Source organism: Montipora foliosa, chromosome 7, assembly GCF_036669935.1.
Source record: "Montipora foliosa isolate CH-2021 chromosome 7, ASM3666993v2, whole genome shotgun sequence".
Taxonomy (NCBI): Eukaryota; Metazoa; Cnidaria; class Anthozoa; order Scleractinia; family Acroporidae; genus Montipora; species Montipora foliosa.
Window position 1 is genome coordinate 24776644 of NC_090875.1, and position 9163 is coordinate 24785806.

Sequence of the window (9163 nt, forward strand, 5' to 3'; positions counted from 1 at the left end):
TAATAGACAAAACGAACATGTGCTAATACTAAGAACACAGTACAAGATAACATTCCGACACTAAAGAAAAGATAATCACCAAGTTGGGCAGACAAAGTGAGATGTTGTGGTTCAATTTTTTTCCTGGTTAAATTTTTTAAACCAGTTCAATTTTGAATTTCCTTTGTTTCAGATTATGATAATGAAGATTAGACAAAGATACATGTAAGAGAAAATGAACTAGTTTTAAAAAAAATTAAACCACGAAAATTTTACAACCACAACATAGACACTTCATATCTACAGGAGCATAAAAGTACATACTGTGCAGTCATTCAGACACATGATCACTGTAATACAATCATGCAGACACTTGCTCACAAGATTATGTACAACCACAGTGTTACACAAGAGTAAATACAAACACTCAGATTACACACAAGCATTAGCGCAAGTATTTAGACACTAAGACGCATGAAAGCATAGAGACACTTAAAACAACTAATGCACATAACCTCGAAAGTACATAGAGACATAAAGTCACAAAAACACAAAAGTACAAATAGTGCATACAAATATAGCATCTCTCTTCACCGTAAAGAAAGAGACTCCTTGCAGGCTAATACAAAAGCAAGACACTGCGGCACAAGGGCACAAGAGTGCATACAAACACCAAGACACAGACACACAAGAGTATGTACAAACACGAAGACTTAGGCACACAACAGTACGTAAAAACACCTAAGACACTTAGGCACACAAGAGTATGTCCAAACAGTAAGACACAGGCACATAACCGTACATACAAACACTAAGACATGGGCACACAATAGTACGCACAGACACTAAGACATATGCACATACAAATGCCAAGACGTAAAGGCAAACAACAGTACGTACAAACACCAAGAAAGGCACAGAAGAGTATGTACTAACACTAAGATTTAGGCATAGAAGAGTATGTACAAACACTAAGACACAGCAACACAAGAAGACTTACAAACACCAAGATTTAGGCACACAACAGTTTGTAAAACACTAAGATATAGGCACACAAGAGTGTGTGCAAACAACAGTATGTACAAACACAAAGACAGGCACACAACAGTACATAGAAACACTAGGACATAGGCCCACAACAGTAAATACGTACACGAAGATATAGGCACACAACGGTACGTACAAACACCAAGACTCAGGCACACAAGAGTACGTCCAAACACACAACCGTACATACGAACACTAAGACATGGGCATGCAAAGGTGCATACAAACAGCAAGACTTAGGCACACATTAGTACGCACAGACACTAAGACATATGCACAGACAAGTGCGTACAAACAGTAAGATATAGGCACAGAAGAGTTTGTACACTAAGACGCAGCAGCACAAGACGACTTACAAACACCAAGAATTAGGCACACAACAGTATCTAAAAACACTAGGACATAACCACACAACAGTATGTAAAAACACTAAGAGATAGGCACACAACAGTACGTAAAAACACTGGGACATAGCCACACAACAGTATGTAAAAACACTAGGACATAGGCACACAACAGTAAGTACGGACACTAAGACATAGGCACACAACGCTACGTACAAACACCAAGACTTAGGCACACAAGAGTACGTCCAAACACTAAGACACAGGCACACAACAGTACATACACACAACCGTACATACAAACACCAAGACATGAGCACACAACAGTACATGTGTACAACCGTACATACAATCACTAAGACATAGGCACACAAAGGTGCATACAAACACCAAGACTTAGGCACACAACAGTATGTAAAAACACTAGGACATAGGCACACAACAGTAAGTACGGACACTAAGGCATAGGCACACAACGGTACGTCCAAACAGTAAGACACAGGGACACAACCGTACATAACAAACACCAAGACTTAAGCACACAATAGTACATACAATCACTAAGACATGGGCACACAACAGTACGTGCGCACAACCGTACGTACAAACACTAAGACATGGGCACACAAAGGTGCATACAAACACCAAGACTTAGGCACACATTAGTACGCACAGACACTAAGACATATGCACAGACAAGTGCGTACAAACAGTAAGATATAGGCACACAACACCACGACTTTGGCACACAAAAGTACTTACAAACGGTATAAGACACAGGCACACAAGATAAGATACAGACACCAAGACTTAGGCACACCACAGTTTGTAAAAACACTAAGATATAGGTACACAAGAGCATGTAAAAACACTAGAACATGGGCACACAACAGTAAGTACGGACACTAACACATAGGCACACAAGAGTACATACAACACCAAGACTTAGACACGCAGGAGTACGTACAAACAATAAGACATAGGCACAGAAGAGTACGTACAAACACCAAGACATAGGCACAGAAGAGTACGTACAAACACTAAGACATAGGCACAGAAGAGTACGTACAAACACCAAGACATAGGCACAGAAGAGTACGTACAAACACCAAGACATAGGCACAGAAGAGTACTTACAAACACCAAGACATAGGCACACAAGAGTACGTGCAAACAATAAGACATAGACACACAAGAGTACGTACAAACAATAAGACATAGACACACAAGAGTACGTGCAAACAGTACGACATAGACACACAAGAGTACGTACAAACAATACGACATATACACACAAGAGTACGTACAAACAATAAGACATAGGCACAGAAGAGTACGTACAAACAATAAGACATAGGCACAGAAGAGTACGTACAAACACCAAGACATAGACACACAAGACATAGACACACAAGAGTACGTGCAAACAATAAGACATAGACACACAAGAGTACGTACAAACACCAAGACATAGGCACACAAGAGTACGTACAAACAATAAGACATAGGCACAGAAAAGTACGTACAAACAATAAGACATAGGCACAGAAAAGTACGTACAAACACCAAGACATAGGCACAGAAGAGTACGTACAAACAATAAGACATAGGCACAGAAAAGTACGTACAAACAATAAGACATAGGCACAGAAGAGTACGTACAAACAATAAGACATAGGCACAGAAGAGAACGTACAAACACCAAGACATAGACACACAAGAGTACGTGCAAACACCAAGACATAGACACACAAGACATAGACACACAAGAGTATGTGCAAACAATACGACATAGGCACAGAAGAGTACGTACAAACAATACGACATAGACACACAAGAGTACGTACAAACAATAAGACATAGGCACAGAAGAGTACGTACAAACACCAAGACATAGGCACACAAGAGTACGTACAAACACCAAGACATAGACACACAAGAGTATGTGCAAACAATACGACATAGGCACAGAAGAGTACGTACAAACAATACGACATAGACACACAAGAGTACGTACAAACAATAAGACATAGGCACAGAAGAGTACGTACAAACAATAAGACATAGGCACAGAAGAGTACGTGCAAACAATAAGACATAGACACACAAGAGTACGTACAAACAATAAGACATAGGCACAGAAGAGTACGTACAAACACCAAGACATAGGCACAGAAAAGTACGTACAAACAATAAGACATAGGCACAGAAAAGTACGTACAAACAATAAGACATAGGCACAGAAGAGTACGTACAAACACCAAGACATAGACACACAAGAGTACGTGCAAACAATAAGACATAGGCACAGAAGAGTACGTACAAACACCAAGACATAGGCACAGAAGAGTACGTACAAACACCAAGACATAGGCACAGAAAAGTACGTACAAACAATAAGACATAGGCACAGAAAAGTACGTACAAACAATAAGACATAGGCACAGAAGAGTACGTACAAACAATAAGACATAGGCACAGAAGAGTACGTACAAACACCAAGACATAGACACACAAGAGTATGTGCAAACAATACGACATAGGCACAGAAGAGTACGTACAAACAATAAGACATAGGCACAGAAAAGTACGTACAAACAATAAGACATAGGCACAGAAGAGTACGTACAAACAATAAGACATAGGCACAGAAGAGTACGTACAAACACCAAGACATAGACACACAAGAGTACGTGCAAACAATAAGACATAGGCACAGAAGAGTACGTACAAACACCAAGACATAGGCACAGAAGAGTACGTACAAACACCAAGACATAGGCACAGAAAAGTACGTACAAACAATAAGACATAGGCACAGAAAAGTACGTACAAACAATAAGACATAGGCACAGAAGAGTACGTACAAACAATAAGACATAGGCACAGAAGAGTACGTGCAAACAATAAGACATAGGCACAGAAGAGTACGTACAAACAATAAGACAGGCACAGAAGAGTACGTACAAACAATAAGACATAGGCACAGAAGAGTACGTGCAAACACTAAGACATAGGCGCAGAAGAGTACGTGCAAACACCAAGACATAGACACACTACATACACCTGTACTTGTGCACTGAGAAAGAAGTGCACAAGTTATAATACAAAGTCACAAAGCACAGGCTGGGGCACACTTACACTTTGTCTTTAATTCCAGAATTTTCAGATTTGTTTACTTTCGTATACTCTAATTCATTATAATTTTAAGTTAAGAGCTCCGTCAAGCTCTTACTTATGTTTTCTTTTGGGCAACATTTTTTCACAATTCCTGTGACAAATGTTTGCAATCTACGTTAAGGCCAGCGAAGTAAATGGTGCAAACATGATATAGTCAATGTGGAGTAATTCCCCAATGGAATCATGTTAGGGAAATACATTGAGAGCCAATCAAACATTTCACAACACAGTCATAACTCTTGGGTGCAAACAAAAGAGATTTTCAGACGAGTTTTTTAGTTCATACACGATCACTCTAGTCCGCTTTCAAGCATCGCAGTCCACCCAAGTTGCGGGCTCTTATTGGAATCGTTTTCAAATTTATTGTTTCCTTAAACTCAATCTTTCATTGGTAAAAACACATTTTACCCTTTTCGCTTTTTATGCCCTGCTAAGGTACGTTCAGTTAGCAAAACTTGCGGTCATTTGACCCACAACTGAGATCGTATTTTCCACGATCTTTGGATTGCAAACTAGTTTGTGATGTCAAATGACCGCTTGTTTGCTAACTGTACAAAACTTGTGGGACTCATAAAAAGCGAAATAATGGTGGGGGATTCATTTTGTCCTTGTAAAATAGTCCAAGACAACAACGTCTTTTTGTAGTAGTTTTCGTTTTATTGCTGTATTTTCCAATAGAACAATCTTCTCAAAGGCCTTATTTATTATTTTAGGTGACCTTGTTTGACCTTGGCGAATTTTCCCGCCAAAAAACTTAGAAAAAATACGGCGTCCAAAATACGCATGCGCCGTTTTTTTTAAAAAAAAAAAACTTGGAAATAAGTTAAATGAAAAATCGCTCTTGTTATTGACTTAAGTGAAGAACACAATAAAGAATTTGAGACGTTTTCATTCTTGTGTTTGTTTATTTCTATTAACAAGCAATATTACACTCATCCAATATAAATGGCTAATTTTTTTTAAAAAAAAGTTGGCGCATGCGTACTTTGAGCGCCCGTACTTTTTCTAAGTTTTTTGGCGGGAAAATTTAACGCAATTGGCACAGCGTTTCCCCTGACAACAATTTTGCCAACAACATTAAAAAGAGACAATTAAAGTTTTTTTATCACCAAAGTAACTTACAGCACCTACTTTTATCCTTAATACTAGTCCAGCCGTTCGAGCAAAGAATTTTCAAAACGTGACCTTGTGGTTTAATAGGCCTTTTGCAACAAACGATCATATGGTACAAAATCGGGCAAGCTCGTTAAAACAAAGAATGAAGGGGGTAGTTTCTAAAGAAACTTTGGTGGTGCGTCGGTGGGAAAATACAAAAATTTTGGTTTTATCAACGGAGTTAATAATGTAAATTGGCCACCGTACAGAGATTCTAAAAGCTGACGAAGGGCTAACGCTCGAAACGTCGGCTATTAGAATCTCTGCATGGTGGCGAATTTACATTATCAACTCCGTTGATAAAACAAAGAGACCTGAACTAGTGAAGCTTGACTTGCCTTTGTTTTAATGTCCAGCATGGCGGATTTTGTACCATGTGATCGTTTGTTGCAAAAGGCCTATTACGATGTAACGATTACTTAAATATTTTTATCTAACCCTAATCCTCTTCGGCCAATTTCGGTGTATCGGAAAGACCCCAAATTACTTTAGCACTAAACACTCTACCATCTCTGATAGCTCCGATTTAATACTGCTGGATAAAAGGTTTCACAAAATGAAGCTCGGTGTATATTGCTTTTCTATTGAGTGTCGTGAAACTAAAGCGTGATGAACCAATTGATTCGAAGTAATTTAATGTGACTTTTAAAGGGTAGGGAAATGCGCGCGCGCTCAGTGAGATTGGCGAGAGGTTTTAAGCCAATTGCAGTCGCGTTAAGTTGTCTCGACACTCAATTGAAAAACCACTCATTGACCTATTGTTTGGCTTTCCTAAAATGATTTTCCCCTTGACTAATTATATTTTCACTCCAATAAAGGAAAAGAAATTTACTGTTGGTGACCACAATAACGCCAAAGAAAACTTAATGTTATCGAAACCTAGCGGGAGTAATAGAAAACGGAGGAAAGCGGTGATGCAATCTTTAAATCAGACTCACTCTCTCTTCTCAGAAAGCTAAGCCTAAGAGGACCAGTATGACCTATTGCGCTTTCGTTTAAAGTCCTTGCTTTCCTATATTGATGTTCATGTTTGTGTCTTCTATGTACTAGTTTGAAAATGAGTCGTTTTGTATGAATGTATAATCTTGGTCCATTGGTTTTAATTGTGTGTCATTTTGTGTACATCTTTGGTGTCTGGATTACGCCACTCTAGTGTCAATGTCTGCCGGAATGTCTTTATGTAACCTGTGCTTGTATATAATTGTATTCTTGTTTCTTTATGCCATAAAGCTGTTTTGTTTTGTGGTGTCTGTGTGCCTAGAATGTTTTTTTGCACTCTTGTGATCGTGCGTCTAAATGTTTGTTAGAGCGTTTGTGCTTGCCTGTCAATAAAAGTATCTGTATGTATTCTTTCTTTGCACATATAGAAGTACTGTACTCTTGTGGTATGGCATGTCAGCGTTTACGTGGCCTTCAACGTGTTTGTTGTTGTGCTTCTCTGGGGGTTGCCTTAACGAAATTCTCATATTAATTGTTTTGAACTGAACAGCTTTCTTTCGTTATTGTGGTCCGAAATAATTGTGATTCATAACGATGTTCATTCCTAGCCAGAGATTTCGGGTTTATACACTAAGCCAAGAGAACACGGTCATATTCCTTATGCAACATTTTCCCAAGCCAATGCGCCCATGTTAGCTATACCCCTTCTTCAGTTTTTATGCTTAGTTTTTATTTGATTAACTTCACAGGATCAATTTGGTGTCAACAAGCAAAGGGATGATATTTAGATGACTCTATCCAGAAGCAATGGAGAAAACCATCTTTAATTTGGTTGTGGTTATATTTTTACTTTCTTTGATCATTAGTGTTCTGAAAGAAGGAAAAGGCGTTTTGAAAACATTTTAACGTTTCATGTTACTTTTAGCAAGAAAATACAGACAAAAAAAACATTTGGTCAAAAGTGGATTGGTTTATCTATATAGGTGTGTATAGAGTGAGAAGAACCATAAGTTTTTGTAATACACATTTGATGCACTTAAACTTTTAAGGTTCAACAATTTCAAGGTTTATCTTTTTTGAAGGATTGCCTCTGCAACACTGTTTCACGTAACGGCAATGGTATGGTATCACTTGAAGTACCAATCATTTATAGCTTAACAAGATGTAGTCATTGTTACGACGCAATTGGCCACCATAGCAACAAGATAGGCATCAAAATACACCCTATATTGTCTTTGAAGTCTATCTCAAAAAGAACTTGGTGACCCCCAATTTTTATTCAGCTAGAACCGGACCGGGTTCAGAGCCATCTTTGGCTTTGAATCCACTCCAAATATTTTTTGGCTTTAAAGAGAGTTTTATCTTTAACTGCAAATCAATTTCCAGTCAAAAAAAATGGGGGTCACCAAGTTCTTTTTTTTTCTGAAAGAATGGTGTAAGGAAAAAAGAGTAGGCTTTTTAGATGGTTCTTTTATTGCTATGGTGTAATACGTGAAAATAGACCTTTTTGCAGATACGGCGGCCATTTTGATTTCTATTGTTTCAAATAGCTATTATTGGATGCCCAGGGGGCAAATGCATATTAATTTGCCCCCTGGGCATCCCGTAATGTCTTTCGAAACAATAGAAATCAAAATGGCCGACGTATCTGCAAAAAGGTCTATTGGTAAGTAATTATTGAAGTTTCATATGGTATCATAATGTTACTGTCACGTGAAACAGTTTTGTAGATTCAATCTTCCTAAAAGGTTCAGTTTCTCTCGAAAGTGTTGAAACTGGTTTGAGCCTCCTTTAGCTTTAACAGGCGCACGAGAGGACATCGAGACACTAAGATAAAGGCAGACAGGAGCACATACAACCACTAAGACATAGGCAGACAAGAGTTCATGCAAACTCCAAGCACACGTGCATAAGAGTACATCAAGACACTAAGATAAAGGCAGACAGGAGTTCATGCAAACTCAAGCACACTTGCATAAGAGTACATCAAGACACTAAGATAAAGGCAGACAGGAGCGCATACATACACCAAGGCAGACGTGCATAAGAGTACATACAACCAACTAAGACATAGGCACAACCGTACATAAAGACAGTTAAACACTTGTTATAAAAGAATTTTCACTTGTTTCATCTCATTATTTACTTTTGATTTCAGCTAAGCTAGTGTGGGGTTGGATACTCTCATTAATATTTATCAATTTAGGCTTTTAAGGTAGCCTGCGAACGCAGACGTATTTTCGGCGGTTGTTTCTCTTCCCCGAAAAATAGCGTCTGCGAAATCGAGCTGCAAAACGATTTCTGTGACGTAACTACTTTTGTTTTGTTTTTTTTTATCACGTTGCATGAGAGAAGAGAGAGTCGGATGATCTCCGCGCAATTCGTGTAATCGTCGTCTCTCGCGAACCTTTGAAACGAACAACTGTGAGTGAAACGCCAAAGAATTAAGATGCCCTGCGGTGGCGAATGTTGCATTCTTTGACGGACAAAATATTTGGTTGCAAAGGAGAAGATAAATG

The 9163-nt window shown here is 38.6% G+C and overlaps 1 long non-coding RNA gene across 1 annotated transcript in view; it reads left to right on the forward strand.

The window, feature by feature from the left end:
* LOC138010621 (uncharacterized) overlaps window positions 1-7610 on the forward strand; it is a 14579-nt gene extending 6969 nt beyond the window's left edge. Inside the window, exon 5 of the long non-coding RNA XR_011124504.1 lies at window positions 7394-7610. This is a non-coding gene — a long non-coding RNA (uncharacterized lncRNA). The remainder of the gene's footprint in view (window positions 1-7393) is intronic.
* The last annotated feature ends 1553 nt before the right edge of the window (window positions 7611-9163 follow it).